Consider the following 22,025-nt stretch of genomic DNA (forward strand, 5'->3'; position numbering starts at 1 on the left):
ACACGCTGTGCGATTTTTATTACGACCAACCACACACGCCGTGAGACATTTTATTGATCAGGCAAAGGGACTAATCACGCAGTAGTCAAAATTGGTATAAAAATGACATGATACATGTCAGTGAAAATACAGCCCAACGAGGTTGTTTTTGCAATTGAATTTATTTTAGCAACCATTAGATTTTGCAATATGCTGACTTTATTGTATTATATATTTTAATTTACAAAGCAATGCGTAAGAAATTTACATGTGCTAACAGATTAAGCATGGTTTGGTTCGTTCAAGATATTGAGCTTCTCTGACAAAAGTTTTTATTGCCATTCAGTCAATCTGTCTGTATTATTTTTTAACCTTCTACTTGTAGTAATTGTGATTGGTAATGGCTACACAGAACCTAAGCAGCATATACGAGGGTTGTCCCAGAAAAATGCGACTTTTTAAATATTTCAAAAACTTACTGATCAAAATTATTCATTTTTTGGTATAATGAAGGGAAATGATATTGATATCAATATGGCTAAATAAAATAAGGATTCCAATGCCACATGCATTTAAATATGTTAGACGGTGCCACCGTCGTTGAGGGCGGAGCCATCAAAAGGACATGTTTAATGATAAATCAGTGTTAAAATCAAATTGTAATTAGTGTCAGAAAATTATAATAAGGACATCAGACCTTTTAAGAAGAATCCCTTCTCTTACCTCAAATACTTTGCATTCAGAAATTTAAGGGTATTTGGTTTAATAAATCTGGAAAACTTATGCTAGTAAGATAATTCATCATGAGTTGCCTAGCCAGAGCACTCAAAATCATATAGCATAACGGGAAAAGAGAGAGAGAGCGTGCAGTGGCCCAGTCAAGGATTCAACCTACCCAGGCCCAAGAACTCTAAAGCGTTAACTCTTTCACTTATATATCTGTCCAGTAATTAATATTTACATTTCCAAATATTTTCCCTTTAGATTCTTTGCAAAGTAGAAAAAAATAACGTTCTCATGAACTACCGTGGGATGAGTAGGAATATTTCCATTGTGAGGTAATTGAAGTAAAAAAAAATAGTACAAACTTTAAAAAAAAAATAAAGATCCTTAAATGACAAAAATATGTGGCAAGTCATTAGAAAAATAAAATAAATATAAGATAACGTGCTTCATGAAATATGCCGGCGTGAAGCGTCGTAGTGCATGTTCTTATGAATTCTCAAAAATTTCTTAAATAAACGAACTTGCCCAGTATCATTTCTTTATCTTTCACGACTAAATGCACATCTAAAGACAGCAATCTAGAAACATTCAGTCATTTAATTCTCATAATCTATTACTTCCAGTGCATGGTCATTACATCAAATACAAATAAGGACAATTGTCAGGGACCACGTCAGATGACTAAACTGGGACCCAAACTTCAAAGAAATCTACCTCCTGGGTTATCAGGACGCTTGGAAACTGATCATCTGACCTACACTAAGGCTGTATATCCTGAAGGCTAAAAGTATCCGCATTGCAAAATGTCTGAGAAAAATATTGCAATGCATGTATATTTCATTTCGGTTTCCCATTAATTATTTTCTTGATTTTAATGAAAAAATGTAGATTTCACCATTTCGCATTTTATTTATATAAGATCTGATTCAATACTCTTTAGTGCTTTCTAATACTAACATAAAAGCAAGATAAAAATCTTTTCTTTTAGTATCTGGAAAAATAAATTTAACTTAATAAAAGATATTAAAATTTTTATTAATTGTTTATGCATATGCTAAAATTTTAAACCCAAAACTTTTGAACAATAGGCTCACTTCTGCGAAGTATCGAATAGAATATTTATCGATGTATCGACCCCCTCTGTATCAAGTAATTGATGTTTTGTAACAATTAACTCTATCCACCACACAATAAAAGTGTCATATTTGGAAGCTTTAAAATAGATATTTTTATGAAATATTATAAATGTCAAATGTGCTAGTTTCAATAGTTTGAACTTTAGACATGTTAAAAGAGTTTTCTTTTGATGGTGAGCTTCAGGAAAATGAAATTTGACACCTTAAAAAATGATAAATTAAAAAAGAATCACAACAAAAATATGAGACATAAACTGCCATCTGCAAATATATATATAAACAAGCAAAAACAAAGTATTTTTTTTTAAATGAAACCCCCCACGTTTACAGGAAAATAATTAGGGCTTTATTTACTGGTTTTGTTACATTGTAAATTAACATTATATTTTACCTCAACTTTCCTTTTCAGAAGTTTCTCAGTTATGCCTATCCTTGGAAGGAATAATTCTCTCATTAAGGGTAATGTATATGCTATGTCTGATCCGTACATCGGCTTGCAGTTGGTTCTGGAATGGGTTGTATTTTTCTCCAGTGCTTCATTTCCCTCACAATGAGAACAAAAGTGGTTTCTGTACGGATGAACAAATGGGTGATTTCTAACGTCTGGTAAAGTCAAGCAAGCGTTTTTGAATCTCACATCCATGATATTTGAATGATTACATGCTTTTATGTCACCATTTGTATTTGAATTACACATTTGACAAAATTCGTTTTTAAACCTTCCAATGGGCATAAAGGAATGGGCATTTGGATTTTCACACATCCATTTTAAAACTCCGTCTTTTTCAACTCGTGGACAGTTCCACCTTGATACTGAAGTTTCGAGATCACATAAGACCAATTTGGATGTGTCGTACAATACTTGACAATTTTGAGTCTTAGCTTGTTGAAGGAGTTGGTCGAAATTCATTGAATAGACGAAATTGAATTGCGATTTGCAAATAATGTTGAAGTCGACAATGTCATAGAAATCGTGAAAAAGACTGTTATTTTCAATCGTGTAGTTCGTATTACAAAGAAAACAAAAAATATTTTTATAAGTTATATTCTTCGAAAGGATTAGAATATCATAGTTATTAGAATTTTCTTCGCACAGTTTTTTGACTTTTAAATACTCACTGGTAGATTTCTGTTTCGTGTTATTTTCGTAGCACCTTGAGACAACAAGAAAGCTTCCACCTCTTTGAGTTTTAGAGAATGGATATACTCGGTCGATGCACTCTACTGGATGCAGCAATGCTGTGTCAATGCAACAAGTGCATCTTCCAAAGAATAGACAGGAATATGAGCAATCACATTTTCGTTCTGTAGTGAGGTTTCGAACACTCTCTGATAACAGATCCTGTCTACAAAGACGGCGAGGGTCAATTGCTGCAATTGTGTTCAAAAGCTGACCATAGCTGACACTATTATTCTTTTCCATATTTTCAAATCGAAAATGAATGTCATTCCTGTTGGTATCTCTTATCATTTTAAGAATATAATAATTACTGAAGGTTGTGTTAAAAAACTTTAAGTAGAATTGTTCCTTTGTATCAAAAGTATAAAGTTCCCGTGCAATTGTTGAAAAGTCAGAGAAGTGATAACGTAAGGAATCTTTGCATTCAATACCATGGCATCGTGGAGAGCCAAAAGCATCCATATTCCTTAGAGGAGTGTTACACTGGAAACAATAGAAATTTTTATAGGGATACGTCATGGGTGAAATAGAACTTTGCTGACATTTTTGGACTGTTTCTTTGCTTTGTGAAGAACAGGAGCCTATGATGGGTCCAGGTCTCTTTAACTCTTTCAATTTGCACAAATAACAGAATATATTTCTATAAAGTCTGAATTGATTGACATATGAAGATGAACAAGCAGTGTCTAAATCTTTATCATCCGAACAAGATTGAATGCGATACCTCTCTGGATTTAAAAACTTTGGACGGATAATTTCCTTCATACTAGATGGCGGGGAATATACAATAGTTGTTCCGTGAGCTTTTGACAAGAATTTTAGTTCCTGATAAGATTCAATGAAGTTGATGAAATTCAATTTAGCTGTGTGTTGATATACCGATAGGTCCCATGTTACTACATCGAATTCGTTTTCTCCGTGACAATATGCGCAGAAAATATTTCGATAAGAGTAATTACTAACAAGAGAACTGACCGGATTATTAAAATCAAAATCGTCAGAAGCATTTTCACATTTTTGCATCTCTTCTTTTGTAGAAGATTCAGGACAAGTCGTGATTATTTCGTACTGTGGCTTGATAGTTAATTTTGATATTTTTTCCAGACGGATGTGAGGAGTATCTAATATAGCCAATGGTCTTTGAAAAAATTTATCAGGACAACAATTCAATTCTTGAAAGCAAGACTCTTCACACGAACATGGCTGACAACGAGAAAGTATCAAGTGAGGCTCATAATTTGTTACACCTGAGGTATTAAAGCACATGTCCCTCTCTCCGCAGGCTTCGATATAAATTGTCATCAGCCGAGAAATATTGAATCCAGAAGTTTGACAAATGAGAAATAGACAGAAAGCAGCTGATTTGAACATTTTCCTTTAATGTCTTTATTTCACGTCGAATTCTGTAAAAATGAAGAACATGTTTTGTTATTTTAAATTTTCAAATCATCAATAAATTTTACAGAATTAAGAGCAATCATTATCGTTACATGATACTAAGATTACTGATTCAAAATTGCAAATAAAAAAGTCAGTGATGATAATCACTGAAGAGTGATCCCATTTTTTAAAAATTAAGACCGATGTCCTGTAATTTACACTCCTTTTCCGCTGTACATACAACGGGTCATGTTAGCTTTGGAGGTGTAAGTTAAAAAGATACAAAATATGTAAAACGTTTGGGTAAGGATCGAGTATGTTTTGTCCCTCCCATTACTGACGGGCATCCCCGGTTTACAATTAGCTACTACACGCTTGTCAAGGGTGTATAATCAGGCGAACTGTCAAAACCTAATCAACTCTGTATTTTCTATTTTCATTTCTTCTTTCCACGATTCCAAAATCATGGATATTGTAAAATAAAGGCCAAGTTTAAATAATTTCTAAACATTCATTTGTAATGTGACATTAGAAATGGATTCATGCACGCACGGGTTGAGACGCATGAGGCCATATTTGAGGAAGAGGTGCATGAGTCAATTTGTGAAATGAAAACAAGTTACGAGGATTGAATCAATTACAGTATTTCTTCTAGTTTTTATTTTACTGTCGTTTTAAATTTTGTATTATTTTCCAACTTAATGCTACATCTTCATACCGTTGATTTTTACTTAAGAAATTATATATATATATATATATATATATATATATATATATATATATATATATATATATATATATATATATATATATCTATATATATATATATATATATATATATATATATATATATATATATATATATAAACTTTCAAACACTTTTTGAAATATTTCGACCGTGTTACTAGCCTTCATCGGTCGTGTTTATTTGAATGCATAGCGATTCAACATTGAACAACGTATTATGACGTCACAATGAACATACAAACTGAGAGGCAACGTCATGCAATAAAATGGCGTTAAAAACTTTTGAAAAAATTGCGAGAGCAAATATTATATATTGTGTTGACATAAGTTTTATCATACCATATAAAATACTAACTTATGAGGGCATTAGATAAAATACTATTTACATATATGTATATATAGATAAAGATGATTTCAAAGCGTGTGAAAATATATATCTTAGAAATCACATAGTATTCAGTAAAACACAAATGTTCATTACGTTATTCAAGGACAGAAGTGTTCCCTTTTGTTGATGCCAAATGGTACAAAAGTATTTAACTTTTTCTTCCAAAGATTTTCTTTATATTTACGGTAAATGTCATTCTTATACAGTTTTTCAATGCCTACCATATTATAATCATCTACTGTGTGTACACCTGAATAAAAGTGAGCAGCCAAAACCATAAATAGGAGGTCTATCACATCCGTGTACGTTACGTCCAACGAACCCTAACTGCGTCACCAGAGCAGAAATTTGATTTCTGTTACGTTTTTTGTCCCTTTTTCTTCAACTTTTCAGCATAAAAATAGTTTTAAAGATGTAGAAATAAATTAATTTATTTTAGGAAAAGTACCAACAACAGTAAAAATAACGTTAATATAACGTATTTCATATGTAATAACGTCACGCTAATGTTAGCTCCAACGTGTAGTGCATTGAGATGAAAAATAAAATATTTTAGTCGTATTCAATAAGAAAAGTCATTTTAATCCTTTATCAAAGACCTTCGTAAATATGGATGACATGTAAAAATAAGCATATTGACGCACATGTCGAAGGTATCTATGGAATTGCTCATAAAGGAAAAAGTACTTACTGATTTCATATTTCATATAAAATATGATAAATACAATAGATTAATTAATTAATGTATTTAATTAGCTAGCTAGCTGGTTAATTTTTACGCATTCTTGAACTTGACTATCATAATTTTTTTGATTATAGATTTTCAGCATGTAAAAATCACCCCACAATCGCATTCGTTTACAAACAGCGCAGAGTTTCCCGAAAGTGACGAAGTTAGGACATTCTCTATCCAGAGTTGTCGTTCCCGCTCCCACATACACCTCTGTCAACGCTTGTTATAAAAGATTCTTGGAAATTTTGTAAAAGATGAAAAATTGAATTAATCATCGTTTTAAATTATGTTTCTTATCGATAAACAGGATTTATATTAATATATTACCCCTTAAAAGGATTTTTTCATTAATTTTTTGATATTTACTCCGCAAAAAAGTTCCCTAAAAACTATGAAAATAAATCGTTTTGAAAGGTGATAGATTTAAAAGAAATGATAAATTATCATCTTTATCAATAATTACAAAAGCTAATTGCGATTTTAATTTCAAATTTTCCCCGTTTAAAACTTGTACAAGAATCTTGTACAACGAGCGTTGACAGAGGTGTTGTAGCGTAGCGGCAGACAACTCTGGATAGAGAATGGGAGTTAGGGTAGTGACGGAGTTAGGGGATTTGGCAAGGGGAGAATATACGCCGATGGTCGAGATATTTTGTTGGCTAATAAAAACCGAGCCTGAAAGGCGGAGTCATTATTTGCCAACAAAATCTCGAAACTGAGAGGTATATTTTCTCCCAATTCCGAGGACATGGGACTTAGTTTTATTCCTCTAATTTTTGAACTCCTATATAGAGAAACTGAGAAGCAAATTGAATACAGCCGGTGAAATGTAAACATTTACGAACAGAGTTCGTGCCCTGTTTAAGGAAGCTCTAAACACTGCACACTAAAGAGTTTTTTTGTAAGGTACTTTTATTGAGTTAGAGTGATCTGCCCTTAGAAGAAAAATAGAATAAACGGGAATCTACAGTTAATGACACAATTTCTCATGAATTAAAGTATTCTTAATGTTATGTTAGACCAAGATTAAGTAATTGCATACATTATTTCCATTAATTTTCCCGATGCAAGTAAACAACCGTGATTTCTGTTCACAAATAGTTCATTGTCTTTAAACATTTTTTCTGCAAAAATAAGGCAGGTACCCTATGCTGAAAATGAACTAGATACACTGAATATGTGCACGTATATATGATATATTTATCTCAAAGTCCAAAAAGCATTTTTCATTAGTGTTTAGAGCTTCCTTAAAAAACAATTTACGTTCTACTGGATGTGTTCAACTTGTTAAACTCTGCACACATCACAGCACGGACTGGCAATACTGGTGAGCTGGTTTTGCTTTCACACATTTCTACTCTGAATTTTCTGGATTACTACAGTATATCTTTAATTTTTTTTATTAATACACACCATAATTTCTAGTCTACTTTCTTAAGTATTTTTAAGCCATGATATAATACAGAAAAATTTGAGAAAATATTAACTTCAAGTCAGAGAAAATCATCTGTTTCTTTTATATTTTTTTTGAAATTTGGAGTGTATAATATTATGCCTGAATGAAATAGTTTTGCAACCATCATTCCCATTAATTTGTAAACAGATTTTTCGTTAATCGGAGGACAATGATGTTATTACTAGCTGATTAAGGAGGAGTTTTGTCAGTGTCCGATGGGTACAAACGTCATTTTGTGGCAGCATCACTTTTGTTTGAGTAAAGTATTTCTTCAAAATACTTTTCATTTTTCAATAGAATTTTAGCTGTTGTGTGTCAGTGATTCTACTATGTTTGAAGCATTTATTTCCTAGCTCAAGATAAGAGTTTCTTAATATATTTAGCTATCTCTCTGCATTCATCACTGAACAAAATTCATAGGACTGCAATATGACCATATTCTTATGGAATATTAATTAAAATCTCCTCAGTATCATGCTCTTTGAACAGAGAACATGCTATTTAAACTTATTTTTATAATGATCCATGAAAAATAACTTTAATTTGCACCATAAAAATCCACAAAATGATGTTGAATTTAAAATGAAAAATAGAACATTTTATTTAGGGCGTCATGAAGAATATCGATACTTCGTTCTTCGTACTAAAATCGAGCGCCACATATATAAATATCTCAGGTTTGGTTTTCTTTAGTAAGTATTTCATAAAATTAATTTGTCAACAGTCTGAATTTAAAAAATAATATTCAAATAGATATGCAAGAACATAAAACGGGGAAAAAGGAATTTTCGGAAAACAAATGGCGAGAAAAAATAATTAATTTGGGGGGGGGGGGAGGAGGGGGGCTGTGACGATAAACAAATGAACTGACTCTCGAAATTCTCGCAAAAGATTAATTTTATGCTTAGAACCGTGCGAAATAAATATATCAATTTTTAAGAGGAGAAAAGATATATTCAGATATTTTTACTAAAATTAAAAATTTTGCATTCATTTAGAAAGAAAATGTTGAATATCTGAAGTCATTGATATATGTTATGCGTCGCAGTTTAAGAATTAGTGCTGCCACTTATTTTTGGACTAAATGGAATAACTCTCTTTAAGGAATTTAAATAAAATAAGCATGATATTGAACGCAATACTTCTTGAAATCTTTAATAAAAAGTCCATGGCATACAACTTTGTTCGAAATTCAACACGGTTAAGGTTTCAGTATGTTTTTCTAATACAGACTTCTGTGCAAAATTTCAAGGCGTTGGACACAGTTTTCAACATTGAAGAATGACCTTTAGTTAAAATAAATCTTCTGTACGTTATTCATAAGTGATTATCATCTTGCAACACATTTGTTTCATGAATTACGTATTTTCTTATAATTTTTATCAGTAAATTTTAATTAAGTTTACATTACTTTTATTAAAAAAATTGTTATAAAACGCTTTGACTGCTATACTGTGATAGTTGATTTTGCCAAAATCGCAAGCCACAAGCAATAAATCTAAATAAATTTGTAAATATTAATTCAATATGACTACGAAGGTTAAAAGCTTCATAAATACCTTAAAACAACATATTCTGATTCTTACCTCTTAGATACTCACATCTTATGAATAAACACCCTATTTAGGCAAAAATATCCTTAGTATCTGACTTTATAAGTACTCTAAATTCAATCATATGACGCATGACACAACAGATCCTGACTGGTAGCTTATGATAAGTGATTTGATTTTTTGTTCGATGCAGTTGTCAGTTCACAGATTTAAGAGAAATTAAACAGGTTTTTATTGTCTCTTACGTGATTAAAAACGATTATCCAAAAAAGAATATGGAAATGGTAAAAATATTAAATATTTGAAAGTGTAAATTTTTTTTATCCTATTAAAGAAATCTTAATGACACGAGTTCAGGATAAGATATAAAGCAGTTGTCGCTCGCATGACTGAATAGTTATCTAAAGCGTTTTGTTCTAAAGTCGCAGAGTACAAGCAAGGAGTTTATTTCCTAAAAACTAGGTTCAAATCCAACTGCGAAATTGGATACCTGTACTTCGGATGAGACTTTTCTAACCGAGGTCCTGTGTCGCAGTAGGTGATGTTACGAAAGCGATACTTTAATGCTCAACTAATGGCCACCAAAAGTAGTGGCGTCCCAACAATTAAAAAGAACGAATGCACTTATGGGCCCCGGTAAAATGTAAAAAAAAAAATGAAGAATCAAATTAAGCATAATTTTTCATTTCAGATTATTAACTGATATCTAAACCATAAGATTCAACAAATTTTATCGCCGAAATTCATGAATATACAAAGAGCAAAGTCATACAATATGGTAGGGGTCAGCCGACATTCGTGATTTTCTATAGTAAATCGAGGACGGTCATTCATTTCAAAGCTTTTGTTTACTGTCAGCCTAACGTTGTACAAACAAAAGACGCATTATACATTTATAAAACTTGTGTGAAAGTAGGAAATTTGTACAAGATTAGGCTGGTACTTAAAACATTAAAAATGTATGAAAAGTTCAATGTTTTTCCTATAGCAAGCGAGAGCTATTTACCTGTATGACCTATGTTGAACCCACCCCTGGAATAACTTATTTAAAATACCGGTAGCCACGTGAGTTCTACCCGGGTTAACATTCCTTAAAGGTGCTCACTGTAAAAAGCTGTAAAAGATAGCCACGTTTTGTATCATTATATCGAAGTCGTAAGTTTGTATGTATTTGGTTTTAGGAACACGGGAGGGTTAGGAGAGTTTAGTGTCGTTAACATGTCATCAAACATAAAAGCGTCAGACATTTTTAACATTCATGCAAGACAATGGTACCGGATTTGAAAGCCACCTAAATACACTTTTTTTTCATTTTAAAATTTAAAGGAACTAATGGTAATACTTATTGTATTATTTCAAATGCAAGCGTGCAAATTTCTTAGTTTGATCACTATGGCTACAGGCATCTATACTTCATTTTTTTCTCAGGTAAAATAGCGCAATATGTATCATTCGGCAAACACGCCCGTCAGTGATCCACCATCCGATTATTCAAGCTTCCGATTTAAATGTCCCCTCCCCTTGATTTAAATAAACCAAACTCAAAATGGGATCGGTATGACTTTTCCGGAATTGGGGTAGCTATAGGCTTAAAAAAAATCATCATTTGTTTCAAATCCATGCTGATTTAGGTGATGTTTAAACGTGATTTTAATTAGAAATATCCACTTGTGTTTAACTATTACCAACAAAGAACAATTTGGTAATATATTCTAAAGTAAAATGGCACTGAAAAAGGGCCCACTAAACATTGCTTAAGTGCACTTGTCCTTTCTAGAAGTGACATAAAGCATAACAAACATTAAACAGTTCAAGAACGTTTCGATCAGTATGATCAGCAAAAAGGACAAAACTACAAGTTTACCTTTTGATATATGTAGGTCTGCAGTTGACTAGCATGTTCCTTCTCTGATAATTGGTCCTTGATAAGAAAGTCTCTAATTTCTGACAAGATGAAATCTTATGAAAATGTATGAAAGGAAATTGTTTTCAATAGTCTTCTGGTCAAACTACAGAATAAGCATTACATTAAGCAACATAAATCAACCAGAATTCCATTACATTTGCAATCGAATTTCAAGAAAATACAGAAGAAAATGCAGCTAAAACAACCCGTTTTTCCTTAAACTCCAATATGCTAACTCTCCAGGATTTACTGAATTATGAAATTGAATTACTAGAAATTAGAATTTATTTGTTATTTTATTCACTGTTTATTCCATAATCCATAGAGAGATTTCACTCTGTCTTTAGTACAATTCCCAGTCTACAACTTTATTTGAAGTACGATCCATTTTGGGATACGGATCCCGATGTAATTTCATAATATTTAAATTTTATCTTGTGTGGTAACTGTACATAATACAGATTCAAAGTACAGTGCCACGCACTCATAAACATGTGACACATATGCTTGTTATCGAAACTCTGCCTCTCAAAATTCAGAGGGCATTTTTAAATTAATGGTTCGAAGTATTTTTGCAAAAGTGGTCAAAGTTCAAGGTCAAGTGGACTGTCAAAAACATCACTTTTAAAAATTTGAAAGAAAATTAAGTCAAAAAAGAATTTTCAAAGTGTAAAACAATAACTGATATACAATTTAAGACTTTAAAATGTTATGTAAATCACAAGCAGCATTAATGACAGTCAAGTATCTGCGCATACCCAGTAATGTCAGGAGTGCAACATTTGATGTTTTGCTCCCCTGCATGAAAAAACTTTTATCAGTATATGATTCTCTGATTTTCATTTTGGAAAGTAAAGATACAAAGAACATTTTACCAAGAAGATTTATCAATTAGGGTCTGTCTGTGTTTCATATCTATATTTCTATGGTCAGGAGTTCAACACATTTTTTTTAAAGATTCAATTATATGACGAAAAGACTTCTATTCATGCTGAGAAATATTCTATAATTAATAATAATCTATTTGAATAATTTAGTACTAAATTATTGACAGTTTATTATTAAAATCCCTTTTTTCAATTTTATCAATTCAGTTGTGTTTTTATCTTTTCTTTGATTTTTTATGAATGAAATATGTGGCGAGAACGAACAGTATTCAAGCTCAAAAGTCCATTAAACAATACAAATTTTGGAGCAGAGCAAACACGGACCACTAAAACAACAGAGGTGGGATCAGTTGCCGTGGAGGAGTGAGCATCTCCTGCCGACCGGTCACACCCGCAGTGTGCTCCTTGTCATGATCGGGAACTAATGGAAAAATCTGTTGACAATTCAGTGTGTAAATAATGGCCTAACAATTAGTACGAAAAACGTCAGTCAGCATTTGACGTAATGATAAATTGTATTTGCTGACAAGGTCATTGTATCGACCATAGAACTTACGAAATGACGACTTTAAACATGCTCTTGCGTATCAAATCAACTGAAAGATATAAACCCCGTATGCAGGTGATGAAGGTATATTTCTGGATAAGAAAGGGAAGTTGACGATTGAAAAGTTGAAGTCATCACGTTTATCATAAAGCTTAGTTGTTAGATTACCATTAACGTCTTTTTCTAGTAAAATATCGAAATATGAAACAGATGTGTCAGACTCTGTGGTATCTTTTATTTCAAGCTCCCCGGGATATATCGTATCGACATTAGAATGGAAATAACATTTGGTAATTGACAATACGTCCTCGATATATCTAATGTCGAGTTGAAGGCACAACAAGTGTTTTCTTCTTTTCACGTATAAGATTTTGAACAAATTCTGCTTCATATGAACACAAATATATTAATGTAAAAATGAACGCAAAAAATAAAAACACTGAAAAATTGTTTCAAAATTCAAGTAATTTCACCTCAACTTCACAGAATCAACGGATCAAGTTCTGATGTAATTTTCACTTCACAATTCTACTTTAAAGACTCCCATGCTTTTGGTCAGGAGTGCAACAAATATGTTTGAATTATTGCTGATCAAATATGAATACTCAGTAAATATAAACTAGATGCTGTCATGAGACAGTAATACCCGCACTAAGGTGTTTGCCTCTAAATGCACACTCCTTCATATTGGGCTTACCAAGGAAAAAGTCAAAATAATTCTACAATTTACACAGTACATGTTTCGTCAAATCGAGCATAAAATGCTCAGGTGACCATGTGACCTATGAGCCTCTTATAGGTATTTCCTTTACTTAATTCATTACCAGTCTGAAGTAACAGAATTTAATTAATGATGTAAAATAGGATTTGATAAAAGGGGGGGATATAAATTTTTGGCCCATAATTGAACTTTTTAAATTTATTTTCTCAACAACAAATAATACTACTTTAGTACAAAGCATTTTTAATGAATTTATCAAAATGTGCAAACTTTTTTTAGTATTTGATTAGGCAAAAACCTTCTTGAAAAGCCAAACCCAATCAATTTTGTCACCCCCTCCCCCCCCCCCCCCTCAACACACACACACAATTTGCCTGTTTTTGGAAAAAGGCCTAGATGGCAAAGTTATGTTAAAACATCGTTTGTTATGATAATTTAAAATTTGTTCTTGTACTGTACATGTATGTGAACACCTTTTTGAAAATTTCTACATCACATTGGGCTTGCGTCACCCTACTAGTACTAGTTTTACCATTATTATTTTTAGATGGTGCACATCATTACATGTATATCAGTAGGAATTAATTCATTTTGTGTTTTAATTGGATTATATTTCATGAAGTTGACAGGACCTATGATAGTCGGTAAGTACAAGTTTAAGTATAGATTGGGGTAAAATAAACCGAAATGCAAATGGTTAGGTTAAAGTTTAGAAAGGATCAAAGATCATCGGATGCCACAATAGACGATTTTCACATTCTGAAGAGTTATCCCCCGTTGTCGACACTACATTCAGTTACATGCACAGATCCAGAAATTTTTCCGGGGGGGGGGGGTTCCACACCTCAATCAAAAAAATTTCCAGCCCCCATTTCCTGAGAAGTAAAAAAACAAACAAACAAAAAAAAAAAAAAAAAAAAAAAAAAAATAGATGCTGTCATAAGACAGTAATACCCGCACTAATGTGTTTGCCTCTAAATGCAGGCACGTAGCATCGGAGGGAGGATGGCCTGCCCCCCCCCCCCTTTTTCGAAACATAACTTTTTACTATTGAAAATGTTCTTGAAAGAGTTGTTTCCCCCCACCCCCCACTTTTTGTTGCATTATAGTCAAATAAAGGTAATGTAGTAGTGTACATATAAAATTGGGGTACTGAAAGAAGTTGGAACCCAGCCCACCCCACCCCACGAAATAGGATATTTGAGTATTTTGAGTTTAGAAAAAAAAAATTTTTTTGGCTTGTCAAGTGACGGGTGGGGTGGGGGGGGGGAGAGGGAGGTTTGGCTGCTCACTTTTTAAGCTTCATATGTATAACTTTTTGTACCAACTTAACAGGGGTCCAAGGTCACTTTTAGTTGCTTCCGTATATAGATTTCGTATATAGGTTCCGGACCCCCCCCCCCCCCCTTAGATCCGCGCATGTAAATATTTCATTACCAGTCTGATATTACCTAATAATGTAAATTCTGATAAAGAGAGAATTTTTGAAAGATTTGTGTAAAAAAAAGGGGGGGGGGGTAATTTTCTACCCATAATTGGAACTTCTTGAATTTATTGTCAAAACAACAAATATTATTATTTTAGTGCATAGCTTTTTTGATGAACTTAAAAAAAAATTAGCCAAAATTACAACTTTTGCAAATTTTTATCAGTATTTGGGTAGGACTCGGAGAACCCCTTTCTAAATCTTGACCCAATCAACTTTGTCAAAAATCAACCCCCACCCACGATTCACCCGTTTTCCTGTCATATTTAGTATAGATTTAACACAAACTTAAGAAAAAAAAATTGTATGTAATTATAATATAAATTTTACAAATGTACACCTTTTTGGAAAATTTCTAGACTACGTCACACTGCGAGCACTAGGGGCGAAACAGCTAAAGTCGGACAGCATCGAATGTCGGACAATTTTCTTTTTCAAAATAAAATCATAACTATTTTTAGTATCGCTTTTTATTTTCGGACGTACCTCTGTTGACAAGGTGTCATTGGTTGTTGCATGCAAGTGTAAGTCATGAAAACGTTTGAAATAACCTCTAAAATCCGGAAGAAACACACACATCTCGGGGATCCGGATAAAACTACCTTCGGCGGAAATTTCAAAGTCATATTTCGACACTCGGGGATCCCTGGCAAAACCTTCAGTTTGCTGTACGTATTCTGTGAAATCTGATATATTTTGTAATTGTAACATACTTTTACATGATAAATATCAATAGTTCCGATGAAAAAATTAATTTGGTGGATATTTATATATAAAAACTATTAAAAATGAACTGTCCGACTTTACATACTTGGTCATTTAAAGTCGGACAGGGGAGAATTTAAAGTCGGACAAAGCACAAAAAGTAATCTAAATTTTCTTAAGTACTAGAAAAATCAATATTAATGTATTTAAATATAATTAACCTGTAATTTAAGAATATTTTCGCTTTCCGCGTATCAAATTCTGCTGATTCGCTGTATATCTACAGTGTATATATATCTATAGACATTGTAATTAAAAATTCATTTCAGGAAAACGATGAAGAACGTTATCATCAAGGGTATTTATGCTGTTGGTATGCACCACTGGGGTTCCAGAAGTTTACCCATTGATGAAGTTTTGTACGTTAAAAATGAGCCGGAAAATCACTTCGATAAAAAGGCTGTAGCCATTTTCAGAGACAAAGAACTGTCCGATAGATGCGCTTATTTACAGAAGAAATATGCTGCTTTTATCTCTCCCCTATTTCAAGAAAAGTTGATACAGAATATGGTGTATTTAAAAGCAAAGGAAGACCCTTCCAAGTTTAACGTTTATACTGGTCCGAAGCAAAGGTGTAATCTTGGATTCAAGACAGAAAACGAGAACGTGTCACGAATAAGGCAATTATTGGAAGGCCATGCTGTTGAACTTATAATTTTTTGAATAACTTAATTAAAACAAATAAAACCATTCCATTCATTTAAATTGAATAAAATCATTTCAAAGTACAATAATTATTACTGGTTACTCTACACTCTATTATATAAACTAGGGATGTCAATTTTATTCGGGCAGCTTAGTCGAATAGTCGGAAGCTTTATTCGAACGATCGTTGAATATTCGTTGCAATTAAAATTAATTTTTCATGTCATTGTCTCTATTTGTCTTTTAGAGACTGCTTGTACAATATTTAATGTACGCAATCACCACGAATTTCTGAATAGTAACCATGTACGTAGTAATATAAAAATGTATCCAATGTACATGTACTTGATTTTAAATATATTTACTGCACATTTTCTCTAGTTACATGTATATAGAAAATACAAGATATCAAACTCTTGAAATTTTCAACTTTTCATTTCCGACATTTTATAGTTTTCATTTCCGACATTTTAAAGTTTTTATCTCCGACATTTTTCAGGTAGTAATTTTCGGCAGGAAAGCAGGATTGGAGACTATACTATTAAAAATTTTAAAGAAAAACTCATGAATTATATTATAAACATATGTAAATTTAGTAACTCAGAAAATCCTTGCGGTGGGGGGGGGGGGGGTGACCCCCCCCCTTCTTCCTTCAAAAATGCGTAAATAAATTGATAATTTGATATCCATAAAATATGCATGCACCGTCTGATTGAAATATTATTCTTTATATACGGAAGCGTATTGGCAGAATTTGATAAAAGCGGAGCATTTCATTCTGATAACTCATTTTTAAAAAAAATATTCTGACTTACAGACATACAATGACAAAAACAAAAGCAAAAAGTCCCGGCACAAGAAGAGGTAGGAAATTGCTCCAATATGACCATGCTGATCTTGTCAAAGCTGTGGAGGCAGTGCAGAGTAAACATATGTCTTTACGAAAAGCTGCAAAAACATTCAATGTCCCTAAATCGACAATTAATGACAAAATAATAGGTAGAAGTGAAATTGAATCAAACATAGGTAGACGACCAGCTCTCCCTGAAAAAATTGAAGGGAAAATTGTAGAAAATGTGGTAGAGGCATCAAAACGGGGGATGGGAATTTCACGCAAGCAGCTGTTCCAGAGAACAGCACTATTGTGTAAACGCATGAGGGTTTCTGCTTTTAAAAACGGAGCCCCTGGGAGAGGGTGGTGGAAGGGATTTAAAAAGAGGCACCCGGAGATAACAATCAGAAAGCCAGAGAAATTGGGAAATTCCCGGGCCAGAATGATGAACCAAACAGTTGTAAGGAAATATATGGCAGATCTGGGTAAAAAAATTGCTGAACTGAATCTTGAAAACAAACCTCACCTCATCTGGAATTGCGACGAGACAGGCAAACAATTCCAACATAACCCTGTTAAAGTCATTGCAGAAAAGGGGGCAAGAAATGTTGTAAGCAGGGTGTCGGAAAACCGCACCAATATTACCATCATGGCTTGTGTCAGTGGTGCGGGGGCAAAGATGGTGCCCATGATTATAGTAAAGGGAAAAACTTCAGCGTCCCTACATGGGTTAAATGTTACAGAGGCTCCAGCAGGTACCATTTTTGCCTATCAAGAGAATGGCTGGATTAACGAGGAGTTGGGGGAAAAATGGTTTAGAGAGGTGTTTTTGAAAAACTGTGGTTCAGAGCGCCCCCAGTTGTTGATACTAGACGGTCATTCCTCTCATGAGAGTCTGGGGTTGCTAGAATTAGCCATGAAAGAAAAAATTGAAATAATATGCTTACCACCACACACAACTCATGCTCTCCAGCCTCTTGATCGTTCCGTTTTTGGCCCGTTCAATACTGCCTATGACACCGCTTGCTCTGAATTTCTAAGTCAATCTCCCTATCATGTCATTAACAAACACACTTTTCCTGGACTATTTAATAAAGCTTGGGAAGCGGGTGTTAGTACAGATAATATTAAGAATGGCTTCAGGGCATGTGGCATTGTTCCATTTGATCCAAACGCACTGTCCTCTGAAGTATATGACCCCTCTGTTGCAACAGAAACGCCCTCACCTTCAGAAACTGTCTCCAAGCCCTCACCTTCAGAAACTGTCTCCAAGCCCTCACCTTTTGAAACTGTCTTCATGCCCTCCGTGGCAACAGTAGAAGCCCTACCCGAAACTACAGGGACCACTGTGCAAAGCTCACCTGAACAACTTACAACTGAGTTTTCGTCTCCCTCTGGCAGTCATGAAATAACATGCGAATTCCCTACATGCGGAGAAGCAGAAACCGTTCAGGAATCGTTGGCAATTCTTCCCCTTGAATCTGCAGCTACTTCTTTCACGCTAGATGATCCTGAACTGTTACTTTCCCTTTTAAACCAAGGGGAAATAGAAGTGGTGGCAAACTCAAGTCCGAGTAGTGCTGGAACAAATGATCCTTTACCATCATCGGTCTTACATGTATCACTCAGCCCACCAAACCCAAAAGAAACAAATGCTGTTGAGTCCATGTGGAACAATGCGGTTGAGAGCATTTTTCTCCCACCATTCCGTGCACCAGAGAAACCTACCAAAAAATCTAAAGCTAGAACATCTCACCGAATATTAACGGCAACAGATGTAATTGCGGAGAAAAGAGGATTGTTGGAAATGAGGAAAATAAAAGAAGAAAAGGTGGCGAGGAAATCTAAAAAAGAACAGAAATAATTTTTTTCTTCATGACTTAAGTTGAGTTTCATGTTTATAACTCGGTAGATCTACTCATTTTGTCGATCATTGTTCATTTTAAAAAAAAAGTTGTTTCCTTGTTGTAAAATAAATACGGACTACTGATTCCACTTTGAAGATCGGGGGATTACTAGTAATGTGTTATGGACTCTATTTCCGTCAATGTAATTACGAGTTTGAAAAGAATTTCTTTGCTTAACTAAAGAATAATTTTCCTCAATCTAAGTATAATTACATATATATAATATATACGTACCTTTCCTAATACTAAAAAACCTTCATTTACACTTACTTCTTTCTAGGCTTCTTCTCCGTCACGTCTCTTACTAAGAATGACGCAGAATTACAGCATCCCGGGTTTATAAATATACAGGATGTTCTAATTATAAGGGGTGTCAGGTCATTCCATTTTATGAGAACAAATAGTTTGATTGAATGAAAACATTGAAATAGTTTTTTCTCCTTTTTGGCTGTCTGTCTTATATTATTATCAAATGAGTTGAACTTTGAAAAAAAAAAATTAGGATAAAAAATTTTTACGAGTATTACTCGATAACACACAGGTTTATACATCACAAGGTATATGCTCATTTATATTTCTTGGTCTGAAACGGAAATTTTACCGAATGAATTCATGCATTGACTACTAAGTACAGTTTGTAATAATTACCTAAATGTTTATGAAGTGTCCTCAGTTACCTAGTTTAGTTTTTGAAAGTGTGGAGGTGGGGGACAGCCACAGAAAAAAAAACTTACCTGAAAAGAAAAAAAGGGGGTGTCTGTGTTGAGACTCGAAATTCGTGGGTTAGGTTCTAACTTCTTTCATAACCAAATTTTATTTGTATATTACCACATTACACCAATTTTACCATACCGCAGTGACTGCACCCATCTCCCTTCCCCATATACTACGATACGTGCCTGGAGAATGTTTTACAAAAGAACTTACGACTAAGACCCAAAACTTTTGTTGATAGTATAATCTTACAAAATAAATGATTCTGTTAAAAAATGCATGCATAGATACTTCCTTCTAAATTCTTTTTAAAAAGATTAAAACCATTTTCAAATTTATGTAAAAAAGAAATATTTATTTTTAAAATTACATTTCGAGTTCTTTTGCAAAATGTGGCCCTGCTCCCTGAGTATAATTAAGCCTTTAAATGAAAAAAAAGGACTTTAAATGTCGAAACTGGTATGTGTCCGACTTTAAATTCTACATGTCCGACTTTCGCTGTCTATGTCCGACTTTATCAGCTTCTGTCTTCCCGTGTTCGGTTTTGATTTATAGCATTATAAAGCTTTTAACCAATGAAAATTAAGCATAGAAAGAGGGTAAAAATATAATTTTATGTGACGTAAAAGTTTCTGTTTACAATGTTAAAAGCATGGAGCGTTTACTAAAGGTGCAGAGGAGGGGGTCCAAAAACTGTCCGACTTTCGCTGCCTCACCCCTACTTTTACCGTTATCATTATTGTTTTGCATATGGTGTATGTACATCATTATTACCACTGGGATTATTAATATTTAGTGTGTGTTTTAAATGGATTTATTATTCCATCAAGTTAACAGTACCTATAACAGGCGGTAAGTACATTATGAATATATTATTTTAAACGCGTACGTTTAGTATAGAACGGGGTTTGTTTGTTGTTTAACGTCCTTCTCGAGAATTTTTCGCTCATATGGAGACGCCATCACCTATGGTCGACACTTAGGGCCATTAAGCATTGAGGATCTTTTTTGTGCCAACAACTAGGGACCTCGGTTTATAAAGTCTCATTCGAAGAACTGGTCCCCACGTCCCGCAGTGGATTCGAACCCGCGACTTAAGGATCAACTCCATACTCCACGACTCTAGAGCAGACGTTCTAACCACTGCGCCACATGGGCGACTAGAACGGGGTAAAATAATCGGAAATGAAAATGGTTAGGGGCCTATAGGTGGAAAAGGGTCAAAGATCACTGGAATGTCACAATTATACAAATTATACAATGAGGCAAGTCCCTGGGGTCATTCCACTTGATCTTTGGAACCAGAAACAATAAAATAGCTGTCATTAGAGCAAAAGCCCCTAAGTCATCTTTGTATTATAACACACTAAATAGGATATATGGGATCATGACCCCCCCCCCCCCCCGAGGTCATTCCCGACCCCTAAAACTTCAAATGATCATATACATTGTATCTTGAAAATGGTTGAAAACTCTCCTCTTAACCATTATTCATTAAATGGTGTAAAGGTTATGACCCCTTGAAGTCATCCTCATCCTGAAATTGGAAATGATCACAGCATGACCTGCGTCAAAAGTGTGTTAGTGATAATCTGCTTGACATTTTATTCAGGACCCCCTAGGGTCAGTCCACCCTCCTAGAATTAGAAAATGAAAATCATTCAGAGACCCATTGTTATACTTTGTGTACATGTACATTTTTGTATTATTCACAATTTATTTTATACCAAAACAAGTTATAAATAATTTGTATAAATAAACAAGCCCGGGGCTGGGAAGGGGAAAAGGGGAAGGAGTTATGTCTGCATGGTCTTAAATGTTGAAAACTCCTAAAATTTGTGAATATTAACCCGGTCGTTTCCCACTTGTCATCATTATTTACTGATCTTCCCACAACATATATGTGACTGTCTTTATTAAATCAATAGATCATGGACTTTTTTGGTCATATGCCCAGCTCTCCCTTGAATCAGGAATGGTGATATAAATATTTTAAGAATGATTAAGAATAAAAACAGGTCTTGCACAATCTCCTAAAATTGATTAAGCTCTTAGTTGAATTAGCTATACTGGTATAGCTTGGTTTTGCTATTCAAAACACTTTGATTTAGCTACTTAATCATACTTTTTTCAATGTACATTTTTATCAATATAGATAAAAGTTGCACTATGTTGACATGGGTATAAATTTTAAATTTTCACCTTTGAGTTTTCTGAAAACAATGCATGAAGGAAAATTGCTTTTCAAAAATTTTCTCCTGAGAATTTGCTATCACAGATATATATATATTTTGCATGGAGCTATATACCTGGAGTAATATCTCTCTCTAACATTTA

This window comes from Saccostrea echinata, unplaced genomic scaffold, assembly GCF_033153115.1.
Source record: "Saccostrea echinata isolate AGI-Se365-2 ecotype Australia unplaced genomic scaffold, CSIRO_AGI_Sech_v1 ptg000016l, whole genome shotgun sequence".
NCBI classification, from domain to species: domain Eukaryota; kingdom Metazoa; phylum Mollusca; class Bivalvia; order Ostreida; family Ostreidae; genus Saccostrea; species Saccostrea echinata.